Raw genomic sequence first — 12682 nt, 5'->3', positions numbered from 1 at the left:
ATCAGCCATGCACAAACATGTCAGCGGGAGCGGTACCGCGAGGCAAAAGACGGACAGCACAGTGCAAGATATGCAACAGAAATATTTCAGACAGCCAGACGACAACTTCAAACTTTGTCCGTTTGAAGTTTATAGAGCTCTGGTGTCTCCAGATGTTACAGATGAAACATAACAGGTTTCTAATGCTCTTTAATGTGTTTCTTCTTTCAGATTTTTTTCAGATTATTTTTTCATATTTGCAACTCAAATGTGTCAGACACTGTCGGCAGACGTTCATTTGTTTAGATTGAGCTGTCAATCATTGTATGAGGTAATTTCTTTTTTGTTTGACTCCATGGTGTATTTTACTGAATATCTGTAATGACAGTGGAAATCCAAATTATTGTCATATTTTTTAAACAGGTTAGACACATTGGACAATGATGGCTCCTTAAAGTTACTTATATCTTGTCTTTTCACGTTACTAAGGTCAGATACTGCGGGTAAAATTGCATTCATAGGACTTGACTTGGACTTGACTTGGACTTGACTTGCCCAAGAAAAAAATGACTTGGGACTTACTTGAGACTTGAAGGTTAAGACTTGAAACTCACTTGAGACTTGCACATGTGTGATTTGGTCCCATCTCTGGTTCAGTGATCGTGTGGTCAGGTCTGTGTGTAGTCGTGACGGAGCACCCAGTAAAGATTGGCTCGTACTGCAGCCTTGCCTCCGTGTGTTATCGTTTGAGCAATCAATAAGCAACACTACAGTGACAACACTACAATAGTTCATCAGAGCATAAAGCCACAACATGGTGTCAAAAGACGGAGTTACGGAGTAAGTCAAGGACAGTATTCAATACGTGTTAACCGAAGATTAGCAGCAAGCTAACGGGAGGCTAACACAGCCGACATGGAGCAGTTCAACCCACCGTCTCCGCTGAACTGCCATGGATGAAAGTTGGAGCTGACTTCTTCGAGCTTAAAGGGAAATGTGCTTTCGGGAGTTTGCAAACATATTTTTTAAGGTTGTGTTAAACTTATAATCATATTAATATCTAGTATTGGAGTGCTCGTGTGGATTGGTGGGGGCCGAAGAATGTGCAGGCAAACTGCATGAACTTGTTTTCTTTGAAGTGTTGTGGAATAGGCCCGGATAGGGAGTACCGGAGGAGACCACCTCAAGGTCGGTGAGGAACGAGAACAACAGCACGTCTATGAGACCGGGCTTCGAGGGGAAAACCCAACCGCCTGACCTCAGCGACACCTGGACGGGGAGGAGATGGCCATCGACCAATCATCTCACAATATTTTGCATGCTTTAATATTCATATTGTGTTTCTTTAAAACTGGGCAACCCGGAAGAATGTGTCGTCTTTTGGTGGTCACAAAAACGCACGAGTTTTAGTGTGAGGGACCCGGGACCCAGGCCTGTATTAGTGCGCTTTGTCAGGAATAAACAATTGGTAAATTTGGTCTGATTGATCTACTGGTCTTCTCTTTGACAGAACGAACTCGCAAAATTGTTAGGTGCGCCAGTGTGTGGATTAGGACATAGCAATTTATGTGTTAAGTGTTGATCGCAATTTGGAGTCAGATCAATAACTAGAATCCGTAACCTAACAATTTCTTGGTGACCGCGGACGTGATGTCAAGAGAAGGGTAATTGACAACTCGTGGTCTTTAGCCAAGACACCGGACAGTGTCAGGGACACTGTCTCCCGGTCGGCGAACCGTTTGGAATAAGCGCACAACGTTGAGCTGGTACGACGTCTCCTCAACCCTGAGCTCATCACCGATAAGGTAAGCAGAATACCTGTTACTATAAGTCGAAATGCTGCAAATTGAAAGAGGAAATTTAAGAGGAGACTGTCGTTCAGATCAAATAAGGTGTGCATGAAGTTAAGATACATACGGTGAATAAGTTTGGAACTTACGTGTGTAACGTGTACGGTAAAGTCAGGGACTTACGCGTACTAAGGATAGGTCAGGGACCGAGTGCTTCGTCGTGGCGGACAAGGGTGCGGTGACGATCGTATTCAAATAGCTGGGGTTAATAAAGAGATCCCCGAGGGGAAGTGAGGCCTCCTCAAAAAATATCCGGTGGTAACAGTTCCTCCTGTGAGAGATCAGACCGCTAAAACATCCAAAATGAACCAAATTGGGGGGAGAGTGTGTGTGCGCGCAGAGGATCCTCATGAGTGGGTGTGTATATGAGTGTGTGTGAGTGAGATGTGTGTTCTATGGAAGAAATCAGTAATGGAGAATGTTTAGGAGGCTTTTGAGCGATAATAGGGAAATTGAGAAGTGGACAATGGTGTGTTTAAGTTGGTTAGAGAAACTAAGATGAGCAAGGTGTGGCAGTAGAGAAAATAAGGTGTGTGACAGAAAGTTACTAGAACGGTGGCTTGATAGGATGAGAATAAGAGACAACAAATGTTGGGTAGAAGACATTGAAAGATGTCGAATGTGAACATGATGAAGGGCGCAACAGCAAAGTTGGCCTGCCCTTTGAGAGGTTGAGACTGATGAGCGTGCCTGCACTCGCGCGTAGTCGCGGGTCTGGGCTGTGCGCGTGGGCCTGTGCTATGCTCGTGCGGGCGGTGGGCCGGCATCATGATTGTTGCAGGAAATGGCCAGTCTGTAACCGGTCAACATTGATGCCGCGATGGTGCTATGGCCCGGGCGGGGCAGGGACAGTGTGAGTTTCTCAGTGAATGTTTGAAGCAGTGAGATTGAAGGAATGTGTATGCTGATGTGGAAGCGCAAATTGTGAGTGGTATTGACCGATAGAAAGTGGCAAAGAAGCTACATGAGAGATGGATTCGAATCCCTTGGTGTGTGTGTGCGTGCGTGCGGATGCGTGTGTGTGTGTACGTGCGGTTGTGTGCGCGCTCGGTGTGTGCGTTTATGTGCACACCCTGTGTGGGTGCAGGCGTGTGAGGAGGAAGACGGCATGGATCAGAGAATGTTCAAGAAAGGGGGGCTAACTCGTAAATAATGAGGAGCTACTGGGAGTAATCTGTTTGTCCTTTCTTTAAGGTTAGGTTAGGTTAGCAACACGAGCGATTTAGAGGTTCAAAAGAAAATAACATTTTTGATTTGGACAATTGCAGGCTAACAAGAGCATGAGAAAGAAGGGTAGAGAAAGCGGTGAAAATAGACAAGGAAAGAAATGAATACAAGGGCATTTATCCATCTTTGCATGATGTGACACACCCGAGTGCCCCGACACTCGGAGTGAGCTATGTTGGACCGCCGCCGTACGGCGACCCCGGAGTAATGGCTCCGGTGGTGACGTTGGGTGGCAGGATGGTAGTGGATGTCGAGGGCGAAGGCGAAAGGGCGGATCAGAGTATTGTGCAGTTGATTGAACAAGCAGTAAATAAAGAGAGGCGACGGGCCCGGGAGGGGGACACCTCCCGCGTGGATACATCCCGCGTGGACACCTCCACCCCCGGTCCGAGCCCTCAACCGTACAATGTGACGAAAGGAGAAAGCTGGCATAGACTTACTGCCGAGAATGAGGAGCTAAAAAAGAAAGTTGATCAAGCCGATGAGCAGCGTAGACAGGAAGCGCAGATGTTAAAATGGGCAACAGAGAGAGAGAGAAAGAGAGAGAGACACGGAGGAAATATAATTTGCGGAGTGGTCAGGGACAGATGACACAGGCCGAGGTGCAGAAAAATGAATTGATGTGTCCGCTGGTGACCACATCGGGCGGTCAGCACTACGAGCCCATGGTGCTCCGTGATGTGACCGCGATGATGGAAAAGATGCCCCCACTTCACAGAGGAGGCAAGGTGTGGCTGAACAAATTTTTGGCTCTGATGAGTGGGCAGAGCTGTACACTCGGTGACATGCGCCAGATGTTGGCAGGAGCATGCTCCCTAGTGCAATTGCAGGCGATTGAGGAAGCAGCAGGCACAGCGAGACTGGGGAGGGAGGTGCCCTTGCCACAAGTAGCAGCGCCCCTGTTTGAAAACATTAAATTGACTTTCCCACAACCCACCGATCTGGCCCCCACTATGTTTCCTTAAGATGTGAAAATGTCACCTGCACAACATTATGTAACATGTGTGGAGAGTTGGATTGAAGCCACAGGTCGCCATCCGGCTCTCACGCACGAGGAAGAGGTGCTCTTCCGAACGGCGCTGGTGGATGGACTTCCGCCAGATGTGAAGAAGCAGCTAATGTCAGATCCTGACATTCTGGTTTGTGCCGAAGAACGATTTAAACGTCGTCTTTTGCATCACTGCAGAATGTTCACTGAGTCACAAGCTAAAGTTGAAAACGAGACAGACGCATTATCTAAACAGTTGTTGAAATTACAGTTGGCAAAAATGCATGGTGAAGCTAAACAGTCTAAATCACAGAAAAAGGAAATGCAGATGCAACAGGCGGGAACAGCTCCATCAGGTGGACGGCCCTGGCAACAGCCACAAACGCACGGAGGTCAGTACTACCAACATGATGATCTCTGGTGTGGACAATTTGAATAGGGCTGCCCGGGGAGCCAGGAAAGCAGTGGCCCGGCGGAGCCAATGCTTCATGTGACAGTGGAAGGAAAACCTGTGAAGATGCTGGTGGACACGGGAGCAACTTATTCATCAATAAACACTGCCCTTCCTGTATCCTCACTGTCAAAGAAAACAACGACTTTAGTCGACTTCTCGGGACAACCACGTACTCTGCCTTTTACCAAACCACTTGAAACTGTGATCACCCGGACAGGGTGTAGACTGTGGCACAAATACATCCATTCCACAGACACTCCGATCAATTTGATGGGAAGGGACTTGCTGTCAGCCGTTCAAGCCAGAATTCTGTGTGGGCCAGAGGGAGTGATTATTTAATTTCCAGATGGCGTCAGCATCCAGTGCTCACAGCAGCTACAACAACATGGTCAGTGGCTGATGGCGCCCCTACCGGCAGAAGCAGAAACTGCAACAATCTACTGGGCCAGGCTGGAGCCAGAGACCCCTGCTGGTGGCGGTGTGTTCTCGACCTACCTACTGTGGAAGCCCTGGATCTGCTCACTGGCGCCATACCACCCACCTGTTGATCCTTTGCATTGCACTCTATATTATGACCGAAAAAGTGATGATTTGTTTGAAGAAATTGAAGGGCACATGTGGGATTTAACTTCATCATCCATTTTGACTGGTAAAGAGGGAGTCGCAGCGGCAACTGAATTGACATATGAACAAATGCAGTGGTTCAAAATGACAGAGAAAGGGGTGCCACACATTTTGCTGGCTCTTGCCCCAGGACACGAGGCCAGACAATTGGGCTCAATGGTCAAGCAGTTGTTGCAACAGACCGATTGGCGGAAAACTCACATTCCTAATTTGTACTGGTCTGAGTCTCAGAATGCATACCAAATTAAACAACCCATGGCAGACACAGGATTGCTGGAGATGATGTTGGTGTCCCGCACACACGGTAAGGAGTTAACTGATCATGAGGACGCTGAAGTAATGCTGGCGGCCTTGCCCGACACACTGTGGTCCCAGGGTCCATTTGATGTCGGGTTTTGTCATTCGGTGGCGCCTATTGATCTCCAAATAGATGGGACGCAGCCTATCAAACGGCCTCAATATCGTTGGCCGAAAGAGGCGGACCAAGGCATGGAAGACACTCTGTGTGGCCTCTGGGACGCAGGGGTGTTGGAAGTGTCCGACGGCCAAATCGCACTCCTTGCTGTGGCGTTACCAAACTGGGTGGAGCTTGGGTCAAGGTGGACAGGAGCTTCATTGTGCACTGAGTTTGACAGAACTGAGGAGATTTGATAAAAAATTGAATAATGCGTAGAGCTACAGAGAAAAGCATCATAGTCAGAGATTGAACAGATTTGGATAAAACAAATAGGCTAAAACGGTAAGAAACAAGAGCGAGATCTGATATTTTGGCTCGTCAGGCTTAAGAAGTAGAAGTTGAGTTAGATACATTTTAGAATAGGACATTTGGACTAAAGTGGATTCAGTCAAGCGGAAGAGGGGCATTTTGGCATTTTAACAGGGATTGACAGCAAGGGAGATTGAGGATAGAAGATCTGGACAGCAATGACGTAAATTACATTAAAAACTGCCCATTCTATGGAGAGGGCTTGGCGCTCCCTGTGTGGAGCTGCAGCTTTGCAGAGGGGGGCAGACCGTGCGAGGGAGTGGATGAAAGGAGTGGAAATAGGTGACGATTTAAGGAAGCAGGGAGACGTGCTGGATGGTGTGACAGGCAGGATTTTTAGGAAGAGGAAAAAGGGGGGAGTGAGACTCGCCAAGAGGGGCAATAAAGAGAAGCAGACTGAGAAACATATTTGAGCTAGACAAGAGGAAAAAGGGGGAGAGCCAAATGATGACGTAAAAATCCAGAGGGAATAGTCGGACCCATCTTTATTGAATTTAATTAGGATAAGTAATAGAGATCGAGTTTGTAGGAGCAATCTGAGGTTATGGAGGCTCCCCTGACACGCGGGTCCCACAGTCGGCCCCCCCCAGATAGACATATATGACAATTTGCGATGAATCTGATGGGCGAGTTTATGGAAAATTGAAGTGGAGATTTTACAATAGGTCATGTTGACAAGTATGTCCAAATGTGAAGAGTTACTATTAGGAGTCAATGTTTGCCTGCACACTAACATACTAACTTTGCTTAGTGTGGGAGGAGAGCTGAGTGATAGAGACGGATGTGTGTGTCTGCGAGTGTGTGGATGGGTGCGTGCGCATGTGATCATCTATGACTGTGTGTGCGCAGTATGATTGGCCAGAGAGGTCTGAAGTTGGGGTGATGTGTTTGCAATTGAGGATAAAATTCCTCTCACCTGAAGGGGTGGTACAGACTGGAGGGTCTGGAACTGGTAAGTGATGAGTTCTGACCGGAACCATGGCTCAATGATCAATCAGGGGCACCATCAACAACAAAACGGTGTGATGGAGAAGGCCCATTTCAGTGATATGGTCAGACAAGACAGAACTAGTATCGAACAGCAAGACTTTGGACGATTTGACGTGTGACGACTTTGAGCTCACCCGACGGGGTGACGGACTAGGTGGACAGTGACCAATTGTTTGACGCTTGAACGTGTTTGCGACAATAGCACGCTCTGCTTTGTTTTTCTGTGTGACTTGATTTTTTTTTTTGCAGCATCAGCCACCAGCCAAGGAGCGGATTGCGCGTTGCTTGCGTAACTTTTTTTCATTCTTGCAGGTTGTCGATTGCGTTCGTGGAAAGTTTGTGTTGGATTTACAAGAATATGTTAACCCTTGCCCTTTTGGTTTTTATGATGAATTGTTGATGACGTGGTTTTCAGGACATGATCCGCGGGCGCCAGGATTCATTTTATGACTGTTTTTATTTTGATACTTGATGTCTGTTTTTGTGTGTACAAATGTCCGCTGTCAGCCGGGCTTTAAGCTCACTGACAGGAGTGCGATGATTTTTGTTTGTGTTGCCGAATGTGTGTGGTGGACAGTCAAGTTTCAAGGACTTGGGGTGATGGTCCCAGGGCCCAGATGGGAGCTAGAGGTTCCGCGGGCCTGGCTACAATGAGAGTGGTGATGAGGGGGGACGCTTTGCAGGTTCCTTTTGATACGTAATGACACATTGGGTGAATGTGTCAAAGGGGGAGTGGTAAAATAGAAATGGGTGAGTAGGTTTCAATGTGTAATTGTGATATACAAATTTTTTTCCAAATTCACTTGTTTTCAAGTTTTAACAGGACATGCCAGAATTCACCCAGCAGTGATGGAAGGAGCAGAGGAAGACCAGTGACATCTGGTTGTGGTGTGACTCTCAATTGGGACCTGGAGTCCCCACTGGCGGGGCTCCTGAAGCGAGCCAAAAGAGACGTTTTGCCCCCGTGGTTGAGCGACGACGATCCAACATATATTGACACTATAGGAGTGCCCCGGGGTGTGCCAGATAAGTATAAACTCGTTAATCAAGTGTTCTCGGGATTCAAAAGTATCTTCCTATGGATCACTCCCAATAAAAATGTAGACCGTACTAATTACTTTCATTACAATGTCCAACGACTGGGTAATTATACAGCTGAATCATTTGCCGCAGTTCATGAACAATTGGCTGCAACGTCATTAATGGCGTTCCAAAATAGAATTGCGTTGGACAGGCTATTGACTAAGGAACATGGTGTGTGTGGAATGTTTGGTGATGCATGTTGTACTTTCATCCCAAACAACACGGCACCAGGAGGCCGACTGACCAAGGCGTTGGAAGGACTAAGGACACTGAACAAAAAGATGAAAGATCATTCAGGTGTACACACCGATATTTGGTCTGATTGGATAAAAACGTTCGGAAGCTAGAAAAGCCTCATCATGTCTGTGCTTGTTGCTGTGGCTATTTTTACTACAGTTATGATTTTATGCAGTTGTTGTTGTATTCCATGTATTAGGTCACTCACTGTCCGGTTGATCGAGAAAACCGTTGGCCCGTTGCCACCGATGGGCCAATATACCCTGGTGACTCAACATGAGCAGCGGGGGGAAGGAAGGACCGACAGCGCGCTGGTAGCTGTTTGCTAAAGTAATGGGTGATGACCTCATAAATGAGGTCATGAGAGGGAATAAAGGGAAATGTGCTTTCGGGAGTTTGCAAACACATTTTTTAAGGTTGTGTTAAACTTATAATCATATTAATATCTAGTATTGGAGTGCTCGTGTGGATTGGTGGGGGCCGAAGAATGTGCAGGCAAACTGCATGAACTTGTTTTCTTCGAAGTGTTGTGGAATAGGCCCGGATAGGGAGTACCGGAGGAGACCACCTCAAGGTCGGTGAGGAACGAGAACAACAGCACGTCTATGAGACCGGGCTTCGAGGGGAAAACCCAACCGCCTGACCTCAGCGACACCTGGACGGGGAGGAGATGGCCATCGACCAATCATCTCACAATATTTTGCATGCTTTAATATTCATATTGTGTTTCTTTAAAACTGGGCAACCCGGAAGAATGTGTCGTCTTTTGGTGGTCACAAAAACGCACGGGTTTTAGTGTGAGGGACCCGGGACCCAGGCCTGTATTAGTGCGCTTTGTCAGGAATAAACAATTGGTAAATTTGGTCTGATTGATCTACTGGTCTTCTCTTTGACAGAACGAACTCACAAAATTGTTAGGTGCGCCAGTGTGTGGATTAGGACATAGCAATTTATGTGTTAAGTGTTGATCGCAATTTGGAGTCAGATCAATAACTAGAATCCGTAACCTAACAAGCTGCATGGTCAGTCGTACCTGTTGTTGGTAGATTACATGACAAAATATCCAGAAGTGCTCAACCTGACTGATAAAACGGCTCGCACAGTGGTTCAGAAGATGAAGTCTGTCTTTGCCAGACATGGGATTCCTAAGGAGGTAGTGAGTGATCATGTTCCATTTGCCAGCTATGAGATGCAGTCATTTGCAGCTTCATGGGGGTTCAAGCTCACACACTCCAGCCCAGGTTTTCCCTCTTCAAATGGAATGGTAGAGCGGGCCATAAAGACAGTAAAACACGCACTGAAGAAAGCAGTGCAGACTGGCACTGACCCACATCTAGTGTTGCTGTCGCTGAGAAACACACCGGTGACAGGACTAAACCTGACACCTGCACAAATGTTGATGGGTAGAGTCCTGCGCAGCACACTTCTATGTTCCAGTGCTGTGCTGAAACAGCCAGCCCCACAGCATATTCTCAAAAGAATACAGGACTGGCAGTCCCGACAAAAGCAACACTACGACCAGCGAGCAAAGCTACTGCCAGTGTTGACCCCAGGAGACATGGTACACATGCAGACACAACGCGGCTGGGAGCCAGCGGTTGTCATCAGACAGCAAGATGAGCCACACTCCTACACTGTACAGTGGCTGGGAGGACACACAGGAGGAACAGGCAACATCTGAGAAAGATACACCCAAGCCTGTTCAGAGAATCTCACCCTGATGAACATTTGGACTCTGAGTTTTGACATACTCAGACTACTGCAACAGTGGACTCACCACCACTGGACCCGGTATCACGCAACCTTTGTCCTGTGTCTGTGGACAGCACACCCACATGCTATACCAGGAGTGGCAGAGCAGTTAGGCGTCCTGCCAGGTACACTGATTGACATAAAGTGATGTTTTTACTCAGTGTTAAAAAAACAAACAAAAAAACAAGGTAAAGGTAATAAAGGGTGGATGTTTTCTGTTTATCTTGAAATGTTATAAAATGTTGTAGGTTCGAAGAGAAAGAAAAAAGAAAGGTCAACATGATTCACCAAACAATAAGCTAAACAGAAAAGATTGTTGAAGGCCATTTGGTTTATTGAAACATGCTTTGTTTATAATTGAAATATGCATGTCGAAATTTTGATCAATGTTGATACCAAAGAGTTAAGGTAACTGATAGATAAGCTACTTATCTATCTATCTCAGTTGGAAAAGAGGGATGTGGTAGATTGGATCGAGCACTCAGTGCTCGACTGTGTTTGTCTGTCAGTACTGGAGGTTCAGTGATTGTGTGGTCAGGTCTGTGTGTAGTCGTGACGGAGCACCCAGTAAAGATCGGCTCGTACTGCATCCTTGCCTCCGTGTGTTATTGTTTGAGCAATCAATAAGCAACCCACTATAAGTGACAACACTACAATAGTTCATCAGAGCATAAAGCTACAACAGTCATGATGTCTTTTGTCTCACGTCTCTGTTCAGTTTCTGTTTGTGGTTTATCTAAAAAGATAAAAGTGTTAAATGTGAATTCAAATAGCCTATATGTCACGTGCTGGCGCCACCTGCGACAGGACCACGCCCACCTGTCAGTGGAATCGCCGTCACCTGCCACGGGCTCATGGACAGCGCTATATCAGCGCCGCCGGCGCAGACCCGAGTGTCAGTCTGTCCCTTGATGCTGCTTCGCTCATCAGTCCCTGAGATACTGACTCGCTTGACTATTCAGAATCCCGCAGAATTGTTTGTCCACCCCAGCCCGATCGCCGCTCCAGCGCCAGCTGTTCCCATCATCCCCTTCCACAATAAAGTCTGTCGCTACGCACTTGGCTGTACTGTCCGATCCCTTACAGTACAGACTGACCAATGCTATGCAGCCAGCGAACGACGAGACGGCATTGAGCCGACTAGAGCGAGCCGAGACCGCCGTCAGCAGCCTGTCCGCCGACATCCGGCACCTGATCGAGGTTGGTCAACAACAACAGCTACAGCAACAGGAGATGGCCCAAGCCCTCCAGAGACTATCGGTGGCTGCGTCCCCGGCTGTCACGGCACCCCCGCACCGCCCGTCTGCCGAGGCCAGTAGGCTCGTGGACGTCCCGGAGCCCCGCCTTAGCAACATTGAGAAGTTTAACAGCGATCCAAAGCACGTGAGGGCATTCGTGACCAACTGCCGCATAATGTTCAGCCTCCAGCCCGTCACGTTTGCGTTGGAATCAGCCAAGGTTGGGTTCGTCCTAACCCACCTCACGGGCGAGGCGCAGCTGTGGGGTCTGGCCGAATATGAAAGGATGGCCCCAGCTTGCGATTCCTTCGACGCCTTCGCGGAGGAATTGCTCTGCCTGTTCGACCCGGGATCCGCCGCCGAAGATGCCGCCGAGGAACTGGCGACGCTGCGTCAAGGTAGCCGATCGGTCGCGGAGTACGCCCTTAAGTTCCAGACGTTGGCCGGCAGCAGCGGATGGAACATGCCGGCGCTCATTAGCACATTCCTAAACGGCCTCGCTGAGTACATGAAAGACGAACTGGTTTCTTACGATCGCCCGCGAACCCTGAAGGGCGCGATGGACTTGGCGGCCCGAGTAGACCGGCGGATCCGGACGCGGCGGCGCGATCGGGAGAGGAGGTCCCCGCGGAACCCGCGTGGTCACATTCCTCCGTCTGCTGGGGACCCGCCAACCACACCACACGCCGAGCCCATGGATCTGGGAGGGGCTCGGGTTCCCTCGGAGGAGCACCGTCGACGCCTCTCACTGGGCTTGTGTTTTTACTGTGGGGAAGGGGGTCATCGGGTGGCGGGGTGCCCGTTAAAAGGCCGGAGCTCACGCGGCGTCGGGGGATCCGCGTGAGCTCGACCAGCACCGGCTCTCCCAGTCCCAGCACGCTCACGCTACAGGCACGTGTCCAGCTAGCGGCGGGCGACCAGAACGTGGCGGCCTTGTTGGATTCCGGCGCGGAGGGGAACATCATGGACATTAGCCTGGCACGTCAGTGGGGTGTCAGCTTCCTCCCTCTGAGCCCATCCATTCCCGCACGTGCCATTGATGGCCGTCTGATCGGCGAGGTGGCTTTCGTGACGGAACCAGTTAAGTTACTGCTCTCCAGCAATCACCACGAGACCATCCAGTTTTTTCTTCTTTCCCTCCCAGGACAGCAGCTCATACTGGGGCATCCTTGGTTGCGGCAGCACAGCCCGGTGCTGGACTGGGAAGTGGGGGTTGTTCGGCAGTGGAGCGAACGTTGCCATCGAGTGTGCCTGAAGGTGGCCACCAGCCCACTCGGCAGAGCCCCGCCCAGGTGCAGTCCCGACATCTCCAATGTCCCAGCATTTTATCACGAACTCAAGGAGGTTTTTAGTAAAGCCAGGGCTGCTTCTCTTCCTCCACACCGGTCCTACGATTGCGCCATCGACCTGTTGCCCAGCTCCTTCCCTCCCAAGGGACGCGTCTACTCCCTGTCCGCTCCTGAGCGCCGGGCTATGGAGGAATACATCCGGGAG

The sequence above is a fragment of the Syngnathus floridae genome, chromosome 22 (genome assembly GCF_059516105.1).
Source record: "Syngnathus floridae isolate MCC-2025c chromosome 22, RoL_Sflo_1.0, whole genome shotgun sequence".
In the NCBI taxonomy this organism is placed as follows: Eukaryota; Metazoa; Chordata; class Actinopteri; order Syngnathiformes; family Syngnathidae; genus Syngnathus; species Syngnathus floridae.
Note: the sequence above shows the minus strand (reverse complement) of the source record.